Consider the following 25,007-nt stretch of genomic DNA (forward strand, 5'->3'; position numbering starts at 1 on the left):
TTTGATTACTAGGCTAGCCATTCACTATAGCACATTATGAAAGGTCAAATCTTTGTGGAGTGAATTCAAACCAGGGGAACCTTTTGTTGGGTTTTATGATCTTTGTAACATAAACTGCTTACCACATCTGAAATAGCAGAGCTTCTTACATTGTCTACTGACAAAGTGAAACATTTTATTTAGACCTGTTTATCAATGATGATGTTTTAAATGTTTCTTAGTGTGTTGTATGGTAGAAAGTTTTCTGCACAGTAAAATGAATATTAGCAACCTAAGTGCAAGTTAGACAGCAGGAAGACAGTGAAATCTAAGGAGGATGACTAAAAAAAATCCAAAGAAAGGTGTTTCATGCTATATGCAGCATAGATGTAATGTTTCACATAATGAACTGATATGTGATGTTCTTCATTTTGTATTACTCTCCACATTGCTGAGTCTGTCTGTTAAAATACAGAACAGTTAAGAAAACTATAAAAGAGCTATGGCATCCATTTCCAATATGCTTTGGAAAATCCTGGAACACAAAAGATACTGAACATATTTTTAATCTTCCTTAGCATTTTTCCTTATAGTTTGCCTCTTTAAATTATGCCTTTTAGGTATTTTGGTAAGCATTTATTTCATAGTTCATATATAAGTGTGCTTGTGTATTTTACTAATAAAAGAAAAATAGAGATTTTTTTACTCTGACATACTACTTGGTTTACACTACTAGTTAAAGCAAAATGTGACTTCCTATTTAAGAACTATATTGATAGATGAGTGTAAAGTGGGGAAATGGGAAGTTAAGGTGTATATTACTTTGTTCTCCACTTAAATTCTCAGACAATTTTCAACTTTATGATCAAGTATTTTGTCTCAGCTTGTGTTAGGTACTATATTTTTTCTTATAAAGTGTATAAGACAAGCAAACCTAGTCCCTGAAATCACGTGTATGAAAAAAATAAATTATGCTAATATGCCTTAAAAATACGTTGATAAATGTATTTCCCCAAAGTATCTGTATACTACACATTGATCAGATAATGTAAAATTCACAGAGTTAGTTGGTAACAGTTTTCCTTCACCCTTCCCCTTTCTCTTCTCCTCCTTCCTCCTTTCCTCTTCCACCTTCCTGTCCTGCATGCTTGACAAGACACTGCCTTCTAATTTTCTTTTTGTGAGATTCCCCCAGGCTACCGCTAATTCTGGAAGTAATAAAAAGCTTGAAATCAGAGAACTGATTTGCTTACAGTTTAACCTGCGTTGAAGGTTGTTGGCACGTGGAGCAGAGCTGGTGAGATCTTTTTATTTCCTGTGAATCACCCAGAGGCAGAAATTGGTACTATGAGCATAGACTATTTCCCCCTAAGATCCTCCATTCCATGGGGTCACAGATTTAAAGCTTCTGACCATTTACTGGAATTTTTTGTCAACTTCTAGACTGGCTAGCTCCAGCAATGGAGTGGCTGAAAAAATTGATATTGACTTCAACACCTGAATATCCCTCACTACTAGATAAGGATCTCTGAATCTGACACGCAAAACATGAGCAGTACTTTTCAAACAGGACCTTTCAGTCCAACAAGACCACCACTGACTGCTTAATTGTGGTTTTGGTTAAGAAAACGCATTGTATAATGGGATTAAGCATGTTATTAACATATTATTTCAATAGAATAGAACATTCCAGTGAGTAAGCTGTTATAAGTGAATAATCATTAAAAATATTTCAAGAAATAATAGATATTTACCTATTGCTTTATTCTTCCCTGCATGACACATAATAAAGGATGCGACAACTGTTGCCTACAGTCTCTGCTTGAGTGGCTTACTTTGTCTCTGTGGAAATTAGAAGAATGTCCCCTTATAAGAAATTAAAAATTTGACCTATATTTGTGCACAAATATTCAAGAAAGCAGTTAATTTTGTATTTGCAAGCTTAGCATTCTCTTAATGTATTTTGGGCATAGAATTAGAAAAGATTTCACATTCAGTGAATATAAACACCTTAATACACACACACTAAAGAGTAATATATCTTAAGTAATGGGAATAGGTTTTCCCAGCGAAAACCTTTGTGTTATGGGTGACTTTTGATGACTTTTTTATTACATTTTCTTGAAAACATGTGCCTTATGGTGGTAATTCAAATACTAGAACAGCTGCTTTTCAGAAGATGTAGAGGAGTATTGTTATGACTGCAAGCAGTTGCTTAAAGTTTGCTTCATTTTTTTTTCATAGAAAAATACAATGAGTAGAGACATCAAGTGGCTATTCAGTCAGTGCATCTCTCATCCTCCTCCAAATCAAGGTCATTCATACCCCGTTCATTCCTGACAGATGTTTGTCTTACCTTTTTTTAAAAAAAAACTACAGTGTTTGAAATTCTTTCTACTTTACAGTGTACTCTAGTACTTCCTTGAAAGAGTAAGAATAAAATAAGAATAAAAGTTAAAATCATAGTGTGCTGAAGAAATGCCTGCATGTCCACTTGTGTTTCAGCTGTATAACTTATTTCTGATTTCATGTTCTCCTTAAAAACAGACATTAAAAAATCCTAATATAGCATGATTTCAGGAAGAAAAGCTTCTGCAGTTGAGACAGAGGTGGTTATCTTTTGCTTAGATGGAGTAGATTTTTTGCGAAATTCCCTAAGATTTCACTGAAGTCATGATTTAATTCTTAGGACCTGAGGCAAAGGAGGTACTTAAATTCTTCACTTTTATTGGTTTCTGTGGGAGTTAGACTCCTCCTGAATGATAGGTTCCATGCAAGAATATACTGTATTTCTCACTTCTCTATCTCAGCTACTGAATGCTTTGAAATATGTAAGATGGTGCATCTATATTCACAAGGGGATTGATCTAGAGTGCCTTACAGCTTAACTGAACTGGGACTAAGGTTACAAATGAAGACAGAAGGAGGAAAGCACCAAAGTCCAGTGCACTAATGTTCCCTCCTGTGGAGAACAGGCTTTCTCTTTTAACTCCAGAAAGAGATTTCCCTACCTACATAGCCTGGCTGAGAGTGGACACTAAACATGTGGCAACAGAGGACAGGAGTGACCTGAAGCAATCTAGAATTCTCTTTACAAGAATATAAGCTGTAACTTTAAAAAAATTTCTAAGTTTCCAACTTTGCTTATAACAGGTGTTTATAATGTCTTTCTGAACATATGGATGTTTTTAAGGATTTCTCCTTAAGGACCTATCTATATGAATTACTCCCATTGCACGAGACATTTCCTAAACATTCTTGAATCACTGGATTCATCTCCATCTCTTTTCTTCAGGGGATCATTTTCTCGATGAAAATTGCATCTGTCAAAAGGAAAAAAGGAAGAATCAAACATTCTAATGGACTTTTATGTACCACACACAAAATTTTTTTAAATAGGATGGTATCTTTTTGCTACTGCTGACTTTTCTGCCAGAAATTGTAACATATCTCCTCATAAGCTGAAATTTTGTATTTCAGTTTCTAAACTCAGCTGTTATGTACAGCAAAGAACACATCTCTATTAGCCAAACAGAGTGAAAGTGCTGCAATTGCTACTCAGAAAAACACAAAACTCAGTGTTTGAAAGGGATGTAAAAACTCCCATATTCCTCTGCAAGGATGGACTGTGCTCAGTACACATGAATCGTCTAAAGCAGCAAGTAAGAATGCATCACCAGTTTCTTACCACGAAGCACAGGAGAACAGGAAATGGGAGCATTTTTATCACTTCCAAATACAGAGGCAGTTTTAAAGAAGGTGTTATTACACCCCAAAATACTTAACTGTAAAGCTTTTAATCTGTGTTGAGCCGTGATCAGCTCTACTGGTACTTTTTATGGAAATTTTCTTATTAGTAAGTACAAAGGCCTACTGCTAAAAACAGTCAAAGCAGCCTGAACAAAGATTTTTTGAGTTTATTACTACAAAAGAGACATTTCTCTGAAAGCAAAATCTTTCAGTAGTTTCTGTAGATTTTATTATATGAATAAAAAGTAAATTCTGTGTATAGTACATTTTATATTCTCAGTCTGGAAACAAAATAGCAATTCATAAAAAGCAATTTTGCACATTTTTAATATTTAAGAAATTTATGGGTTTACTATTTGATTATCAAATCTGATATATGCCATGCTTATCTTTTTCTAAGGTAAAAGGTAGAATGGAATGCTCCTACAAATAATAGTGTAGAGCTGGACTATCATAGGCTTACCTCATAGAAATGCCTTACAGGAAAATACAGTGTAAAGTCCCCACCAAAAACCAAAGTAGACTTTACAAGATATATTTTTAAATATATATGATCTCTTTGTGCGATGCAGACTTTGAGTCATTAACCATTATTTTGCTGGAACTTATGGAGTTGCTGAAACAAATGTATATGCAGTAGCACACTAGTTACAAAGATGATGCCATGTATTCATGGGCAAATCCCTTTTTTTCTGGTTGCCTGTAGATACATCTTTTAACTGAACAACTTCATGGTTTGTAAATTAGACTTATTAGAATGAGAGCTCGGTTTAGGCAAAACTTCTAGTTCAAAGGCAGTGGAGATTAAAGCAGTGTAATAGACATAATCTGTAAGTAATATTATAGGAGTCATACTATTTCCAGAGAGCATAAATGTGCGTTGTTCCGAATCCCCCTGGAGAATTTGAAAACAAAGCTTTTGGCTTTGGTCTGTAAGAAACTTTACCCATTCACTCAGTTTGGACTGTCTGGCTGAGAGTGGGCAGCTGAGATTGTGCACTAGAGCGCATGGGCTTACTTAAGTGTGGTGGTGTGCCCCTTCTCTTCTGATATTATCATTGGTTTCTCTTACGAGGATAGAAACAAGTCACAGTTGCATTCTGCAAATGCTCATTTGTGAGCAACTCTGCAAACACATATGCAGGATCTTTCATGTATAGGGAACTGATGCAAAAAGTTTCCAGGATGTAGATTGTCTCCACAGAACTGCTATTCCAAAAATTTCTTTACCATAGAATAAGAATTAATTTATGCACGTTTTAATGACAAGAGGGGAACACTGTTTTTATAGACAACTACTCACAACCCTATGTTGGAGATGGTTTCTATTCCTAGAGGAATAGAAATCTCATCCTTGCACTGAGTTCTCTGTGACCTTGTGGCTGCCTGGTACTTGAGAAGTCAATCAACAAGTGAAGTCAGTGTGGATTTCTATAGGGAGATATTTGCTTAAGAAATGAGTAAGATAAACCCCATCCCACATAAATAGCTAGTTTACTGTATTTTTTTTTTTAACTCCAATAATTTTTTAAGTCACTCTCAGAATTTTAGTGACTTTAATGCTTCGTGTTCTGTCTGCACAGTTGTATATTTGTCAGTCTTATGTGGCCTAACATTCAGTCCATGAGGCAGAGGAGTTCTGGAGCTGAGCCTGGAAGATTACTGTGCGAACTACTCAGACTTGGTCAACAATTTTTTTTCTAATGTGGAACACTGAAAAGCTTTGTTGCATTAGTCTCACCCTTTTAATTTTGGCTCTGTTTTGCCTTTTGCCTATTTATATATATGGTAGTAACATTTAACTCTATTTCTTTTTCCTCTGTGAGTCAAGTCATAGTACCAGATTTTCTCCTTACAGGTAGGTAAGTGAGAGATGATTATGAAGAACTGTGTCCAAGTCTTTATGCAGTCAGTGACCAATAACTTAGTGCTGATCTTTGTATTCCAGGGCTGTTTTTTCTCCACTTGACCACACTGTTTATGGAACCAGAGATATATAGGAGAGGCTTTAAGAGCTTTAGAACCAGTTGATACTTCGTCTTCTGAGCAGAGACTGGACTGTCAGCTGGAGGCAGTAGCCCTGAGGACTCTGTGAAGGATTCACTCAGAGTTCTCAAGAGCTTTAACTAGGTTTTCTGTGCCCTGTGCCAGCTATTGCTGCTTTCTCAGATCCATTGCCTTCAGTTCCCCTCCACACAGATAATTTACTTCAGTTTCATCCTCCACCTTCATTGTTTATTCTCCTCCCTCCTCAGCTTAACTTCTTCTTTTCCTGTTCCTCCTGAAATGGACTCATGCAAAAACAAACATATAAATATTTTAATATAGTATTAACAGGATGATTTAGGCATCATGCTGGAGTCACTTTGCGAGCTCTGGTTTTATGTTAGCTCTGTATATGTGGTTTTGATCGTGAAGTTGTCATGTGCAACAGGAACAGTCTTTTAGTTGGTATTTGTACTGCATCATTTTATGGGCATCCTGTATATCAAATTGCAAGTCATTTAGGGGTGTAGATATTATGTGCAGATCTTTGATTATTTCACCTTGGAAAGCTGGCAATACTTCCAGCTTAAGTGGGCTCATTATGCTATAATAAAAGGGGATATATTATGAGGTCAAGGATTAAATGAAGTAGGGATATTGGGATAATTTCTGTGGCAAAATCTTTGACAGCAGAAGCACGTGATCACAATATGTTTGTTTATAGTCAGGAGGAAAAAAATATGCTTCAAAATAAGAAATGCCACCAGCTGTAGCTAGAATATTTGGAAAGTAACTGTTGGTATAGATATAATTTTAATATGCTTCTTTTCTTAAACGTGCTTCTTGGTGAAAACCTTTCTTTCAGGGGGTTTCAGCTGAATTTCAAAAGCTTTTTCAGATATGATAGCAGTAGAAGATATTTAATTTAATTATTTTTATGTCTGAATTTCTGCAGATTTAAAACAATTAAATGGTAAAACTAGCATGTTAAACCCTCAAACCTGATCTAACTTTGGCTCTAATTCTCCTACCTGTTGCCTCATATGCCTCATATGCCTCAGATAGATGGTCCTATTGACCTGAGCAGGGTGCTGGTTATTAATAAAACATTACTTCTTAAATGTATAATACTTCTTAAACAAATGATAAAATATATTTCTTAAAAATCTTTTCCTAGTCAGATATAAATCTTATACATATGAGGTCTATCATGTTTTTGCACAAATTTACCTAAACCTCTTGCATTTGACTCTGGATAGATGTATTCCTTCTTACACATTGCTCTCACAGTAGTCATGAACATTCCTTGTGTCTTCAGATAAAATCTCTCATCTGTGATTGACTTACCATTTAATTCAGTGATACGCTTCTACATCGAGATAAACAGTGTGAGATACAGGGAATCAATCAGAAACAGAAAAGTATACCACTCTAGTAATTTGGGAGCAAACTCCTTTTTATTCTAAATCCAGCAATATCAGTATTATTAAGCCAGCAATGAGTTTAATCCTTTTCATTTAGTTTGATTAATGCCTTGTGTATAAAATCTGAAAAATGGTAAGTGGTATTCATACTTGTCATTGTTTATTTTCACACATAAAACAAGCTCAGTCTTGAAGATCTCTTTAATAAATTCAAACCTGTTGTTAAAATTGCTTGTAAAAATGAAGTAGGGAAAGAATTTAGTGGTGTTTAATCTGTAAAAAAAAAAAACCAAAAATGTTTATGAATGCTTTCACTCTAGAAACAGGTGCCATGAACGCTACCCCACAAGAGGTAGTGGACAAATCTGTTGAAGTGAAACAAGCATCTGCAAAACCCCCACATTTAGACTCTTCCTTCTAGTTATAGTTTGTCTTGTATAGGTGACTTCTTTACGTATTTGGGGGGTGTATAAGCTGCTTTGGGAAACTGCCAGTGCGATTGAGCTGAAAACTGATCAACACTCGGGTAGTCAAAACTCAGGTCTGCACTGTTTATATCATACATTCCCTGGGCACTCCTTCCTTCTGTTTGCTTTTTTTTTAATTATTTTTATTGCTGCTGGGGATGAGGAGCAGGCTGGAAGAGCATCCATAGCAGAACTGATGGAGCTGAGGCTCAACAGGAAACTTTCCATTGCTTCAGAAGTTAAAAGCAAGTCTCAAGAATGGGGGGTCTGGATGCAGAGCGCGTGTGCACTCTTACTCACTGTAACACTTTCAAGTGCTCCTCCTACTGTTCCCCTCTAGGTAAGTAATTGCAGTTAATAAGAGGGAACCAATTTACTTATTTGTATCAGGAGGTAGAGTGGGATCAACACAGTAAAGTATAATTTATTGAAGGTTAAAGTATCTTTCAATTATTTATGTCGTTTTGTTCTTCACAGTACTTCTGTGACATCAACCAGTATGGGCCTTTTTTCCATGTCAGAGCAACCTGAGACAGAGAGAGATGCATGCTTAGGGACATGTAGGGAGTTTATGAATACCAGTCCCAGATTTTCAAACTCATTTCAGTATTTAAATCATTAAATCATCTTCCTCTCTTCCCCACTGATACATTTCTGAAATGTATTTTATCAGTCAAGGATCACTTGCCGACTTAACAATAGAGAGCATATCAGGTGAAGCATTTTAACCATGGGTATTTAATTTCACATCAGTAAATGGCATTACAGGAAAGAATCTGCTTCTGAAAGATAAAGCTTGCTTGTGTCTACTAATAATTTAGCAGATGGCTGACATCACTTTTTCTTGCTTTTTTAAATAATTATGTAGCCAGGTAATCACTGTATAAACCAAAGAAAAAACTAAACTGAAAGGAGATCTGAGGGATCCATGTGTACTTACTGCAATGAATCATCATTATGTGCTCTCTATAAAACCCCATCTGCTGTTGGGTTGCTAGTGCCAGCAAGTTTTATTACAAATATTACTTTTATAAAATACCTAATCCACTAGCTTCGGTATTAGTTCAAAGAATTATGGTGTAGATGTGTATATTATGCACGTTATGCAACTCAGAATATATTTATCAGGGCAGTAATATTATATTTGAATTCATCTTAACACAGAGCAGGCAGAACAATAATGTAAGTATCTATCTTTTGGTTCACAGGGCTGAACTGAGAGTACAAGTGATACATTGCAGTTTACCAGGCATATCATTTTCACCTCAAAATTTCTAGGTGAATAAAATAATCCCTGTAAAAATTCAATCCCTGTAAAAAAAATGAACTTTAATCATCCAGGAAGTATCTACTCAGTTATATCTTTGTGGGTAAAGGGAGTGTAATAAAACATTATGATCTTAAACGTAAAGGAGACTTTAGCTGGGAAAATATCTTTAAATACTACTGAATACATACATAACACATATCACCTTTGTAGTAAAAAACACTCAGTTAACAAAAATAGTTTCTCTGAGGTCCTCCCATTTAGTTTGAATTTTTTATTTGGCATGAAAAAGTATCTGATATCCAGTTAATGCCAAAGTAATCATGAGGTAGAGACAGTACTATTTCACTAAATTCCTCTGGACAGGACAGTTTGATTTAAGTATAAAACTGCATTATTAGTTTAGCCAAATTTCAGAATTGTAGTGTCTAATGGGAATTTTTATGTAGCTTTCACTGTTAAGACACTGCTGCTGTCTTAACACCTAATCCACCTTTTTAAAAGTCTTGCTAAATATCTATCCCATATCTCCCTATCCATTCCTAAACCTTTTCTTTTAGGAAATTTCCATGTTTCCAGTTTAGTTTCCCAAATTTTACATTGTAGCCATGTGCATTCTTTTAGGACATAACTCTCTTTTTGGATGAAAAAATCAATTTTATATATTACTTCATAGGTTCAACCTCAATTGTTGTTTTGAGGCTATATGCCCAATATTACCAGTAGGAAAGAGGATAGTTCTCAACGTGTGTTAGGATCCATCAGCTGCACCAGGTGTTATGCTGTGGAAAACTGAAAGAACAGTGAAATTTATGTATGTCTAATAGAAGTTTCAGAGAATAGAATAGTAATAACTCTACAACATTTTCACTCTCCGATACAGCTTTGAATTTTGGATTAATGTGCTTAAGTCCTGCCATTATTGTACCTGTATGGTAGGGCTGTTTGTATAGGGTTTGCAGATAAAAAGAGTATTGATAAAGAATGTGTGGTGATCTGTCAGAATTTGGAGAGTGGCCCATTGGTCCCCAAAGTTTAGAGCTGCCATTGTAGAAAATAGCTGATCCTCACTTGCTTGTATTGAAAATGTTCCATTAAAAAAACCTTCTTCAACATGAACTGGATGTCATTAACACACAATCCTATTAAACTCTGTATCATTAGAAGCCAACAGTCTTGGAAGGAATAGTATTACACTTATCTGAAATATGGTGAATGTCTTTCCTCCTAGGTGAGACACTTAGCTTACCACTAATGTGCTAAGCATTATGCTTATATTAAACATTATGCTTATACTATTTCTGCCCTCTCTATTAAAACCTAGAGCTTTGTAGTCACTAGGGAGTTTTCTATCTATATGATTTTCGTATCTGTTGGCTAAATTAGAGATCCAAATGCAAAATCTAGAGCTCATAAACATTAGGTGGATTTGTGAGTGACAATCCCTGGAGGGCTTTAGGTCCATAAACTAATGAGACATAAATATAGTGGAGTAGGGAAGGGTATTTTTATCTGTGATATACAAACTAGTTCCAAACTTGTTCAGGTCATTAATGGAAAAATATATCAATTTTCCTAACATCAACATTAGAAAATTTTGCAAGATAATTAGCATCTTTAAGAATGAATACATTATGAATTGGAACTGTAATGGGAAAGTAATTTGGCATCATCTTTTAAAACTTTGTAGTCTTAACATGAGTCAAATGGGCATAGCTTTCCACTAATTATCCTGTAAAGACTTACAATGGAAAGGGAGTCGTACATTCAAGTGTAAGATGAGGCGTTAGCATTTTGTGACATATGGCATCACTGTTACTGAAGTGAGAGGCATGTCACAAAAGCAATAATGATTTTGCTCTATGTCATGCCACAAGGTAGCAGTGTTGTGGTACAATCTTGATAAGTTTCTGATGCAAGTCGCTGAGCATGGGATCAGTTCTGCTCCCATCAAAATCAACAGAAGTTTTGCTGTTGACTTCTGAGGACTGTTTCCAACACAACCAGTGAAACCTCACTTCAATGATTTATGTGCAATGTACCCATAAATATCACAATCCCTACTACATAATATTTCATTGATTCATTATTGGACAAACACTGAGAGAGTAAAAAAGATAGAAAAAGATTTCTAATCAATAAAAAAAATTATAATTTCAGTTTGTTTTTCTTTGTTCTTGCATTGTTCTAGTATCTGTGAAAGTGAAAATTACTACAACAAAAAGTGGAAGCATGTGATAAAAGTGAGTAATACAGTAATTAAGTTCACTTTTTATTCCATCAGTAGGAATTTGAGAATATTGTTCAGGCAAGCAGTTTTCAATATATGCTTTTTTATTAGCTAATTTTTCTACTGTTGAAGGCATATGTAATCACAGATGAAGTTTTTTATTCTGAAGATCAAATATTGTGGAAGGTCAGTAGTTGTCTGGTGAAAATTGAACATTACTTCTGTACAGCTATTCTGTTAACACAAGTAGTTGTTTTTGACTAAGCAGAACAGTATTTTTCTTTCAAGACGGAGTCTTGTTTGCTGGGCTTCTGCATGTTGACAGCAATTCATTTTCACTGGAGGTGAAGGGACCCACTGCTTCAGATTCTTCCATGCTCATTAATAGTATAAAGTAGAGAGAATTGTTCAGAATTATTTACACAGGGACAAGTGGATGAAAAAATGTGTTAAAGGTTTATGACTGAAATAAGGATTATTATAGTGAAAATGCTTAAGCCTGGCAATCACTATCAGTCTTTCTATCAATATATAGAGAATAAAGCTTTATAATGTGGTCTGCAGATTTTATTGGCATGAAATTAATATTGTAAACTATATATAAGTGGCAAAGTGATGACGGATTAGAGAAGGAGATTTGGGCAGATGGTCCAAGCTGTCTTCTGCATGGAAATTCTCTGCACATATGGGATACCAAAGGTGACTGAGGAAGCATTTATTGATTACTTTCAAGGTTGCTTGTTAACATACCCTTATAAGAATATGTTTTCAGTTGGTCATTTTTCTGCAATACCTGACACATTTGGTCTGAAACATTCAGAAGGTGAAGATGAAAGTCTATAAAGGTGAAATTATGTGGAAAATCATCCATACAGACCATCCTCATTTGCCAAAATGACTCATCTTTTGCTTCCAGGGACCACAGGGAAATATTAGTTTGACTAGATATCAAATAGTAATGAAATCTGAGAACTGTTTTGTCATGAAACTTTAGCATATCCACCATCTACAAGTTTTGAATCACATATGGTGTCTTTCACCACCCTTGTGAAAACATGCCCTTGCCTGAATCTCAGTGCATCAAAGGAGAGTCATAGGACTCTGACATGCTAAATTCAATTAGGATTCTCTGTACCAAACATAGGCAAGGAATAAGCAACTAAAAGGGAAAGGGGTAAATGTCCTAGTTTCAGCTGGGATAGAGTTAACTGTCTTCCTAGTAGCTGGTACGGTGCTATGTTTTGAGTTCAGTATGTGAAGAATGTTGATAACACTGATGTTTTCAGTTGCTGCTAGTAGTGTTTAGACTAATGTCAAGGATTTTTCAGCTTCTCATGCCCAGCCAGCAAGAAAGCTGGAGGGGCACAAGAAGTTGGCACAGGGCACAGCCAGGGCAGCTGACCCAAACTGGCCAACAGGGTATTCCATACCATGTGACGTCCCATCCAGTATAGGAACTGGGAAGGGGGGGCGGGGAATCGCCGCTGGGGGACTAGCTGGGTGCCGGTTGGTGGGTGGTGAGCAATTGCACTGCGCATCATTTGTACATTCCAATCCTTTCATTATTGCTGTTGTCATTTTATTAGTGTTATCATTATCATTATTCGTTTCTTCTTTTCTGTTCTATTAAATCGTTCTTATCTCAACCCGTGGGTTTTGCTTCTTCTTCCCGATTTTCTCCCCCATCCCACTGGGTGGGGGGGGGGAGTGAGTGAGCGGCTGCGTGGTGCTTAGTTGCTGGCTGGAGTTAAACCACGACAGTAAAAAACACTCCCTCTGCTTGCTACTGGGAGACCATTTTGGCACCAACATTGGGACCAAAATGAATCATAGAATCATAGAATCATTTAGATTGGAAAAGACCTTCAAGATCATTGAGTCCAACCATCATCCATGCCCACTAAACCATGTCCCGAAGTGCCTTCTCTACGCACTTTTTGAATACTTCCAGGGATCGTGACTCAACCACTTCGCTGGGCAGCCTGTTCCAATACATGACAACCCTTTCAGTAAAGAAGTTTTTCCTCATATCCAGTCTAAACCTGCCCTGCTGCAACTTGAGGCCATTTCCTCTTGTCCTATCTGCAGCCACCTGACAGAAGAGACCAGCACCCACCTCACTACAACCCCCCTTCTGGTAGTTGTAGAGAGCGATAAGGTCTCCCCTCAGCCTCCTCTTCTCTAGACTAAACAGCCCCAGTTCCCTCAGCCGCTCCTCATAAGACTTGTGCTCCAGGCCCCTCACCAGCTTGGTTGCCCTTCTCTGGACACGCTCCAGCACCTCAATGTCTTTCCTGTAGTGAGGGGCCCAAAACTGAACACAGTACTCGAGGTGCGGCCTCACCAGTGCCGAGTACAGGGGAACAGTCACCTCCCTGCTCCTGCTGGCCACACTATTTCTGATGCAGGCCAGGATGCCGTTGGCCTTCTTGGCCACCTGGGCACTCTGCTGGCTCATATTCAGCCAGCTATCGACCAGCACCCCCAGGTCTTTTTCCGCCAGACGGCTTTCCATCCACTCTTCCCCAAGCTTGTAGTGCTGCATGGGGTTGTTGTGACCGAAGTGCAGGACCCGGCACTTGGCCTTGTTGAACCTCATACAATTGACCTCGGCCCATCGATCCAGCCTGTCCAGATCTCTCTGTAGAGCCTCCCTACCCTCAAGCAGATCAACCCTCCCTCCCAACTTGGTGTCATCTGTGAACTTGCTGAGGGTGCACTCAATCCCCTCATCCAAATCATTGATAAAAATATTAGACAGAACTGGCCCCAATACTGAGCCCTGCGGAACACCACTTGTGACCCACCGCCAACTGGATTTAACTCCATTCACCACAACCCTCTGGGCTCGTCCATCCAGCCAGTTTTTCACCCAGCGAAGAGTATACTTGTCCAAGCCACGAGATGCCAGCTTCTCAAGAGTATGCCATGAGAGACAGTGTCAAAGGCCTTGCTGAAGTCCAGGTAGACAACATCCACAGCCTTTCCGTCATCCACTAGGTGGGTCACCTGGTCATAGAAGAAGATCAGGTTGGTCAAGCAGGACCTGCCTTTCATGAACCCATGCTGACCGGGCCTGATCCACTGGTTGTCCTGCACATGCCATGTGAGCGCACTCAAGATGAACTGTTCCATAATCTTACCCAGTACCGAGGTCAAGCTGGCAGGCCTGTAGTTCCCCGGATCCTCCCTCCAACCCTTCTTGTAAATGGGCGTCACATTGGCAAGCCTCCAGTTGTCTGGGACCTCCCCCGTTGACCAGGATTGCTGATAAATGATGGAGAGTGGACAATTCCAGTTGTGTTTAGAAGGCTTTTCCTGCTAGGTGAAAGGAGGGCAGTGAGGAGTGAAAGCTAAGGGTATAGGTAGATAAAAGAGAAAAACAACTGGGAAAAAATATGTGGGCAGGACAGGAAAAAATATGTGGACAGGGCAGGAAGAGAGGGTGGAGGTAACACTTGGAACAGAACAGTAAGGGGAGGTTATAAGTGACCTAGCCATTAAAAGCAATAGGAAATTATCAGCAAGGGAAAGGGCGGGGTAGAAAAAAAATGTCTGCCCTTTGCAATGCCTGAAACAGTTATCCTGTGAGAAAAAAAAACACGAATGTGGTTACACATAGGCTATGTCATGGCGCTGTGTTCTAGCTGGGGTCCAGGTCCCACAATCATTGTGACAGTTCAGAGTAGCCAGTGTGTGAACATAAAACCCTATCACACGGCAGACATGAAATGGGAACAAACACAGGTTCAACCAAAAGCTGTATTCTTGGCACTGCAAACTATTGTGACTTGACTCTGCAGAGTTTCTATTTTTTTATCACAATTGTTCTTTTCTGGATGCAATGACATATATGTTCTGTGAAAGATAATTGGATCCTCTATGTTCATCTCGGACAAATTTCCTTAAAGAGTCGGATGACTCACAGAACCATCCTAATAACTTGCCAGTGCACACCAATTCAGAGACAGGCAGATGGCTCAAAGAAAAAAAATCTGGAATTTTATCAGCAAAACTCCTGATTTTAAGTTTGAAATTCATTATCCTAATCTCCTTCAAACAGCAGTGATCTCAGTTTGTTATGTATTTTGGCTAGCTCGGGTAACAAACACAAATCAGTTTGTTCTTTTTTTTCTAGACAGAAGGATGTTGATTTTGTAATGTGGAAGAGGGAAATTAAAAGGCACAATTGTTTTAATAAATACTAAAGTAGAGTTAGCTTCTGGGTTTTTTTCTTAGTCAGTCACACAGTCTACTTTTCTCCAGCATGTGATAAAAAGAAGGATTCTATCTCGGTTTTATTTATAATTATTATTTTTGTATGTGTGTATACACATTTTTACAAAGAAATATATCACAACCAAACACACAGACAGAGTGGCAATTTTTCAACAGCTAATTATAACACTCTGAGTTTAGCACCAGTGTGGCCCAGTGCATTTAATTCACTCATGGTAGACACTTCTTCAGAAAGAGCATGTGGAGAATGTTGCTTGGTAAGGATCTTAAAAATAGTTTCATTTAGAAAACTAGATTTAAAAATAGTCATACAGTGGCCTTGGTTTTTTAATAGACATATATAGCAGTTACTGAAGACTCTCTATCAAATCTCGCTTGAAAAGTTGTGAACTGTGGGTTGCTGCTTTTGTCCCTCCTCAGTTATGTCACTATTTCAATTGTAAAGTCATCCCGGAATCCACTTCTGTCTGTAAATACTTCCCTATTTACTTCTGTGCAACTCATTTTTCTTCAGTGAGCTTCCATAAATAACATGGAGCATCACTTGTAACCAATCAATAGAGCATTGCTGATCGTGGCGGTATCTAGCTTCACAAAGGCAGGACTGCAAAAGGTTGGTTAGCTAGAATTGGTTAGCTATTAGTTAAGAGAGCAGAACTGTTGGCTGCAACAGATTATTTTACCATTTCAGACACATTGAATATGCAGATCTGATTGCTATTTGGATATGGGATCTCTGAGGCAACTCCTGCAGCTGAATGAAATCGTACTGACTTGATAGATGCAAATCATTCTTGAAAGTCCTGTAAACCAGGTCCCCTGATAGACTAACATGCAAAGACTTGCTAAAAGCTTTGGATTCCTATGAAACCTGTAAAAGAATTCCTGACACTTACAGACATCAGATTCCTCTGAAATTTCGGTGGTTTGGCTTTAGTGATGTATTTGAAGAACAGGCTGGATTCTGCCACAAAAGATGTGTCTGTGTGTGTGTGTGAAGTTGCTAACAGAAACCTGTTCTTCTCTATTTACTGTGTTGTGATCACTATGAAAGGCAGAAGTATAATCAGAAAAATACTCTACTGAGCATAAAAAGATTTTGCTGGGAGAAGCGTAAAGGATGAGCAGCTTTTTTTTTATCACAGGGAAACCCTAGGATGTTGCATAGTATGGAGCAGGAAGGGATGAAAAGTATTTGCCTGGGAATCTGATATGTTCTTTTCAATTTCTAGTCTCCCTTTATTTAATCTTCTGGGGAAGTCAGTTCTTTGGAAAATGGGAAACCTGTCTCTGACAGAGCTTTGATCTTTCCCCTGTGAGAAAAGTCAACTTTTGTTTCCCAATTTTGACTGTATTCATGACTGGTAGGAGCCTGAAGTCTCTACTTACCAGAGACAACATATTTCTATCAGCTGAGAGAAAGAGGGACCCTAGCTCTGGATGATCTTTGAACTCTGGGCTCACCTTTTTCTCGTCTTCTTTCACACTTCTCTATTACTTAACTATTCAACACAAAGTAGCAATTCACTTTTACTGAGAAGCTGATTTAATTCCCTCTTTCATTCAGCCTGCCAATCTTTCCTCCAGCTTGCTGCCTAGTACCCTTATGGCCTTAATTTGAGATTGATTGTATGTAATCTCTTTGAACCTCAAGCCTAGCCTTCTGCGCTGAAGCAAGCCAATGTTCAGCAAAACTCAATGCACCTTCCTCCTCAGCGCCATTCCTCTTCCTATTAGAAACCCAGGATTAACAGTTACAGAAAACCCCATACATGTTGCTGGCCTGGGTATGCGGGATCATAGGCTACAAGGAAAAGGAGCAGGAGTAATACACTACTATGCAAAAACAAAACCTACCCAAGGATTGTAGCATTCCCACGGGCTGGTAAGGGCATAGAGAGAGACAGATCCTTCTATTTTTCTTTTGTAAAGAAAACCTTAATTGCTTAAAACCTCTTTTTTCCACTGTGAAGAGAAACATCTAGTTTGTGCTGTTTGAAGCATATGCCCTGCAGGACCAGAAATCTTCTGGCAGGAGCAAGTGGGGTTGTACAGTGCAACGTAATTGGAAAAGAAGCTTTGCTGCTTAATGTAGCTAACAGTTGTACTAGTACTAAGTATGCTTAATAGACAAAACCTCAACTTGAATAATAATATTCTAACTATCTAAAATACCACCTTGCAATTTTTGTCAATACTATTACCTTTCACCTTAGTCACAAAAAAAACCCCAAACCAAAACCTTCCTGCATTTTAGAAACATGCAATTAATTTTGATGAATATAGTTTTTTACCTCCAACTGTTGGGTTATTTTAATCAGAAGTCTTGCATTGTTAGTTTTGCCAACTGGTTATGTGAAAATCTCAGTTTTCATTTTCAAAAGTATGTTTTTATCCTCATATCTCTATAGAATAACACAAATGCACAGTAAAGTTTGAAAAGGGTAGAAAAGAAATAAAGGAATTCTCAATATAATAGTTAATGTTACAGTGTTCATCTGATGATTTTAATTTAAACTTGTGATTTGGGGGACATGGATTGATATTTTTTAATGGTTAGTATTGGCAAGAAAATTCATAAGACCCTGAAATAGTTCTAGAGGTAAAAAATTACTATCTGCAGATCTCTTTTACATCTCAGCGGGCATCCTGTACAATTTTGTGAAGTGTATCAGAAATAGAAGTGTATTAATTAATTTCTGTCTTCCCCTAGAAATCTTTAAATCCACATGTGAAATATCCACAAGTCCTCTTCAGTTGCTACCTAACCCTGGAGATGCCATAAGCCTATTATTGTGTATTTTTTTACTGATAAAATTGCCTAACCAGTGAAATTTTGGTCCTGTGCATGCCTATGACTATGTAAGCCTGAAACATGGGCAGGCTTTATTAAAATACATCTTACTAGGAATAAAAGAAGGTAAAAGTAGAGCTTTGGGCTTCCTGCCTGCAAACTCAAATCCCGTAGGTATTTTTAAAGAACATCTAATAGACTAATCCCAAGATACAGAATAAATGCTTTCCCATTTTAGCTAAAGGTAGGTAGATAATTCACTTGTACTTTCTTCTACCTGCCTGAAGTGATGTGAATTTGCCAATCCTATCTTGTATGCCAATTCTAACTCCTATAATAACAATGTTATAGGACTCTCCTAACCTTGTTCACTGAAACCATTTTACTTTACAGAGAATAATTAAAGATTTACTGGGATACAGAAGAGAAGGGGGAGAAAGGGTGAACTCGCTTGCTAGCCTATGGTAAGTGCAATGGCATGGCAAGTGAACCTAAGTTTTATTCCTTCTTTAGTTAAGGCTTGCAGATTCTAGGTTAAGCATTAGCTTGGGCTGGGAGAGGAATCTACAACTTCCCCATTGAGCAGGTGCCCCAAACACCTCAGACTACACAATCTCATGGATATTTTGCACCTAGCTGCCAGGGAGCAGCGAGGACAGGCTGCTCCACAGGGAATGGGCACTGGGAGCTGAACATGGTGACAGCGCAGGCGCAGGCAGTGGCCTTACAAGCAAAGGCAATGGTACCTGAGCCAGGTGAGAAGAGCAGGTCCAAGGGACAGTAATCAAGCTCAGCCAAAAGAACAGATTTCTGCGGAATTTTGTAATGGTAAGGCACGCCTGAGATCAAGCTGGGGAGTCTAGCCTAAGGGTTGGGTCAGGTTTTGGATCAACAGGGTACACGGCCAGGCACGGGCATAGTTGCAGTGCACTTCCGATGTCATTCAGGCAAGGAGCAAGCAGAAAAGCCTAAGCTAAAAGCAGGTGTTAGCAGAACTGTTCATGGGGAGCCTTCGCTGAAGCTTCTCTTTCTTTCAAGGCTACTGGCTGCACTGTCTCCATGTTGGGCCTGAGCTCTACCAGCCAAATCTCCCCAGTGATGCAGAAATGCTCTCGGGGCCCCAACACCAGATTTTTGTGAGAAGATCAACTAAACATAGCCAGGTTACCATCTCCATATTCCGCTTATTTTAGACCTCTCTATATCAAAACCCCTGTATGTCCTTATCCAAAGTAATATTGATAACTTGCCAATGATATTGCTTAGCTAGCTGATAAGAGGTTGCCTTAATAGCTCTAAGAGATTATTGGTTTTTTAGATTGGAATTTAAATGGCCTAGAGCAAGGATGTATGTGTGGATGTGATGTGCTATTTAAACACTAGGTATGTTATCAGGAAACCGCGACTTGAAGGCTAGTGAAGAAATAACAGGACATTGCAACAGGTCCCCCTACACCTACTGTTATAATGTGAAGTTGTAAACCGATGAAGAAAGGTACACTGCCTGTTAGTAAATGTATAAGAATTACTCCAATATGTGGGAGGAGGGAAGCACTGACTTCATCATATTCCTCCTGGCAAAGGACTTGAGATACTAATGATTTGCCATGCCCTCTTCTCCCCCCATTTCAGTACCCAGGCAGCATAGGAAAGGTGAGCATTAACACCAGAAGAAAGGGGAAGAAATACTAGAAAGTTGTTGTATATCTTTTTTACCTGTATTATTATTGGTAATGAGCTGTAATAATTGGATAATTTGGATTACAAATGTTAGATTGTTAAGATTTTATGAACAACAAACTCTTGGCTTTGTATAGAAGGTGTGTTTCTTCAGACCAAATAAATTGCATGCAGTATTTGGTCTGATATCCCTGTCGCTGAAGACTCTGTGTCATGGTTTAATCCCAGCCAGCATCTAAGCACCACGCAGCCGCTCACTCACTCCCCCCCCCACCCAGTGGGATGGGGAAGAAAATTGGGAAAAGGAGTAAAACTCGTGGGTTGAGATAAGAACGGTTTAATAGAACAGAAAAGAAGAAACTAATAATGATAATGATAACACTAATAAAATGACAACAGCAATAATAAAAGGATTGGAATGTACAAATGATGCGCAGTGCAATCGCTCACCACCTGCTGACCAACACCCAGCTAGTCCCCGAGCGGCGATTCCCCGCCCTCACTCCCCAGTTTTTAAACTAGACGTGACATCCCATGGTATGGAATACACCATTCACCAGTTTGGGTCAGGTGCCCTGGCTGTGTCCTGTGCCAACTTCTTGTGCCCCTCCAGCTTTCTCACTGGCTGGGCATGAGAAGCTGAAAAATCCTTGACTTTAGTCTAAACACTACTGAGCAACAACTGAAAACATCAGTGTTATCAACATTCTTCGCATACTGAACTCAAAACATAGCACCGTACCAGCTACTAGGAAGACAGTTAACTCTATCCCAGCTGAAACCAGGACACTCTGCTAAACCTGAATGTGGCAGTTGTTACCACAAGGATGGCGTGGCTTGGAGCTGGAATAATTAACATATATAATGAAGAGAACACATTTATATTCTACTTTAATTAAGCTGAAAACAACTGTGTTCATATAGACTGTAACTTATATCTGTTATTTTTAAAGGCTTAATCTTGTGAAAGCTCAGATATGCTAATAACTGTTGCCACTGGGTTATGCTTCCTCTCTCCTCTTCGGCCTGTGTAAGGGAAGGCTAGCCTTCCATCTTCAATAGTTAAACTCAGCTGCACTCCTTGAACAAAACTTATTATAGACACTTGTTCCATCCTTGGACCTCTCTGGGCACTTGCCCTGCTTCTGAATTTAATATGGTACAAAAGAAAGTATGATGAACCCAAATTAGGGGATTATCAGTGAGCATATTTCTACATAAATTTTGGAAAGTGTGTCTTTTAAGGATGATGTAGCTTCCTACATCTCTCTTCCTGGAAAGCAGCATCTACTTCCATGAAGATATTTTTCTTTCCTGAGTTCAAAACTTTTCAAAATAAAGAGAAATTGGATAGCCCAAGTAACCAATGCTTGCTTACTTACCGATATGTGTGTGTATATATGTATCTATATTTCCCTTTGTTGAAGATAAGAAGTGTATAATTTTCTCTCTTGTATGTGATCTGGCTTCTCAGTTCAAAGGTAGATCCCAGTAACACATTGCCTCATTATTATTTTCATGGCCACACACCTGAAATCTGGGAGGAAAAAAATCTACTGAGACCCTGATCAGTACAGATTACAGATCCATAAACTGATCTTTTCTCCTATGCTTTATAATATCAGTCCAGTCCAAACACATTAAGTGAGAAAGCCAGAAGGGTAAGCACTATGTAACAATAAAGTCTGAACAGTGCAGTAAGCAACTACCTAACAGCTGATGACATGCTGGTGAAAGAAAGTTTTCAGGAGGAGGTGGAAGGAGAAAAATGAGGTGACCTTTACCATTTTTTCAAAAGTTAACATGACTAACATAATTAACATGTACATTAATCCCACTTTAAATGCACTACAATTACTACTAATACCTTTTATTATGGTAAATATATTTAAAAACTCGAATTATACACCTGTGTTTATGGGTAGAATTACCATCTATGGGCTTTAATATCATTATTATACTTTTTAATTATTACTACCAGTGTAACACTGTTAGGCAATGAAATAATAATAGGCTTCAGGCAATGGATCTTACAGCCTTAATTAGCTGTAGTGCAGAAAAAAGAAGAGTCATAAAGTTTTGAGAGATCAAGTACTGAAATAAGTTAGTGTTAGTTAAAGTAGTCCTCATTCGTGTTTGGAATATAGGATCAAACACTTAAATGGATCCATGGAGTCTGGTATTTTATCTGTGATGCAGTCTAGCATCATACTTTAAAGAAGGCAAAAGAATCCCCTTAGTGAACAATTATGAAATAATTTGCCTTTTGGGAAGTTTTCTTCCTTCTGTCAGTTGAACTTCTCTTGTTCCATAAAATATGAAGCTTATGTCTCTTTAGAAAAAGTGTTTAATCTTACCTAATGCAGCTACAGTTGTTATCATTATCTGTATAAATGTCTAATCCTTTAAAAATGTCTAATCCTTTAAAAGCCTAAGCCCTTGGCCTCAGTGTATCTAATTAAAGGTATTAAAGTATACAGATGGCATGAGAAATGAAAGCCATAGGGCAGGTCAGAAAGGCCAATTGAAAGGAGTAGTTTTGTAAATGAGGAGTATATAGATGCATAATATTGCAAGTCCATAAAGATATGTCCCCTTTATCTACACCATATAAAATTCCTCATCCTTACAGCTATAACTTTGTCTTCGTCATTCTCTTTTCTCTTGATTGCTTAACTTAGGCATATTCCTTTTTCCTGCCCTCCTCCTTCTTTTTCTTCTTTTTCAGGTATTGCCACAAAGAAAGCCACATTCAGTCACTCAAGCCACTTCAAGAGCCTACCAAACTAAGCCTCTTTTTCTTTTTTTCCAAGCACCTAAAGAGAGGGCTTGTACAACAGATTTTAAAGAGCTTTGCAAGGTTTCAAGACCAAAGCCAATTAAAGGAAGAAGCTAACAGAAACAAGATAGTAAATTAAGATGATCCAGGTCTTTGGCAAACACAGGATCTGGAGAAAAAAGACAGAAGCCACAAGGCATTACTTTTTGTCTCCTGACTCTGAAAATGGCAATGAGCCAAAGCTTGAGCTCCTCTAAACTGGTGTGAGTTTAATAACTCTCCCATATAGCTGAAGGCCAAAGATCTAGTCCAGAGATTGTGCCTGCTATCATGTCTGTTTGTTTGTGTGCTTAAAATCCCAGTAGCATGATGGAATTGAGGAGAATACATGTGTCCTGGTCTTGACTGGGATAGAACTAATTTTCCTCCTAGTAGCTGGTATAGTGCTATGTTTTGGGTTCAGTATGAGAAGAATGTTGATAACACACTGATGTTTTCAGTTGTTGCTGAGTAATGTTTAGTTTAAAGTCAAGGATTTTTCAGCTTCTCATGCCCGGCCAGCAGGAAGGCTGGAGGGACACAAGAAGTTGGGAGGGGACACAGCCAGGGCAGCTGACCCAAAGTGGCCAAAAGGGTATTCCATTCCATGTGATGTCATGCCCAGTATATAAACTGGGGGGAGTTGGCCTGGGGGGAGGCAGATCACTGCTTGGGAGCGAACTGGGCATCGGTTGGCGGGTCGTGAGCAATTTCATTGTGCATCATTTGTTTTGTACATTCCAATCCTTTTATCATTACTGTTGTCATTTTATTAGTGTTATCATTATCATTATTAGTTTCTTCTTTTCCGTTCTATTAAACTGTTCTTATCTCAACCCACGAGTTTTACTTTTTTTTCTGATTCTCTCCCCCATCCCACTGGGTCGGGGGGAGTGAGTGGGCAGCTACGTCGTGCTTAGTTACCAGCTGGGGTTAAACCACAACAACATGGTAACTCAGGTAGTAGTGTCCTATGCTTTTTGGAATAAGGGGAATTGAATTTTTTAGCCTATAGGTAGCATATAACTCCTTATGGTTTGGAAAGGGAGATAAAAATGACCCTGAAGCTGTGCAACGGGGTGGTTCTCTAAGGCTTTTATTACAACCAAGGGGATGATTTTGCAGCAACACACAGTATTGAGGGCATCATACCATAATGACATCCACAGAAGTACAGTGTATCTATTGAAAACCATTACTGATAGAATGATGTCATTGTGCAATTATTTCAGTTACATGGGGGTATACAGCCCCTTGGGGATGCAGAGCTGTAAGCACATAATAAGTGTTACAAATCCACTGCTTCTCTTCTGTGGAACCTACTTATTCTTGCTTCTTTCTTTATAAAAAGGTTTTATCTTTCCCACCTGGGATGAAAAAGAGATAATACTTAGAATTTAAATTTGGCCCTACAAGGTAATTAGTATAATCTGCTATGTACAAAGACTGCATTGGCAAGTCTTTGATTTTACTCATGCCCCATGATATCAAATCAACAAGTTTGTCATGCTTACTAAATGCACAGATGGACAAATACAGATTTCTGCTTGTGGATTTTATTGACTTTTTTTTTTTTTTTTTTTTTTTAAGAGAGACAATCCTCTAAGTCTGTTGTACCATCCTCTAACTATTTTTCAAAATGTGATAGGGACCTGTCTAGCTAGGCATAAACTTCTCTAACCCAATGAACGTAAATTTAAAATCACATTTGGATATAAGATGCATTATAAAGGACTTTCCTGCAAAGAGAGATGGCTGTAATCAAGTACTCAGTAACAGCAGGGTTCTGGTTCTGCAGCTGGGACATTTTTTATGCTTCTTCATTAAGTTGAATCTGAGATGATGAACTCAGTAAAATTAAGTGTAGGCCACTCTTGCAAGTGTTGGGGTTTTTTGAGATCACTCTGAAGACTTAGAAGGTTTGACCTTGTGTTACGCCAGTACCTGGTATATATTTTCTGAATGCATATGTAATTCTTATTCAGTATTCATTGCTGATTGCTGGATGCATACTATTCTGATGTAGAGGTTAATTGCTTTTATATAATTTACAAAATTCATGTGACTAACAGAGCTGAAGCACTGAACTGAAGACAAGTAGTAGCAGAGTAGTAACAGACACAAGCATAATGCAGTGCTTATACAATGCTTTATACAGCACTGAATGCCCAATCCCCAATGCAAGCTTAAATTTCAAGCTATTCTCTCTGACTCTGTGTGGAAGGAAACTTACTCTGTGTCCCCTCTAAACTCTTTGTTTCTTAAACATACCCTCCTTCCATCAGTTGTTATGAGAAGAGCTTAATAAAACTGTCCTGGCACTAAGGCTTGAGTACTATCTCAGTGTTACTAAATGAAGAAACAGTGGTAACA

At 38.2% G+C, this 25,007-nt stretch overlaps 1 long non-coding RNA gene across 3 annotated transcripts in view; it reads left to right on the top strand.

The window, feature by feature from the left end:
* The window catches only part of LOC115345910, a 54,999-nt gene that overhangs the window by 28,884 nt on the left and 1,108 nt on the right, over window positions 1-25,007 (top strand). The window contains exons 4-5 of one of the 3 annotated variants that reach the window (XR_003924957.1): window positions 18,530-18,600; window positions 22,545-22,858. This is a non-coding gene — a long non-coding RNA (uncharacterized LOC115345910). The remainder of the gene's footprint in view (window positions 1-18,529; window positions 18,601-22,544; window positions 22,859-25,007) is intronic. The other 2 variants (XR_003924963.1, XR_003924962.1) reach the window with 2 other exon arrangements.

This window comes from Aquila chrysaetos, chromosome 1 (assembly GCF_900496995.4).
Source record: "Aquila chrysaetos chrysaetos chromosome 1, bAquChr1.4, whole genome shotgun sequence".
NCBI lineage: Eukaryota > Metazoa > Chordata > Aves > Accipitriformes > Accipitridae > Aquila > Aquila chrysaetos.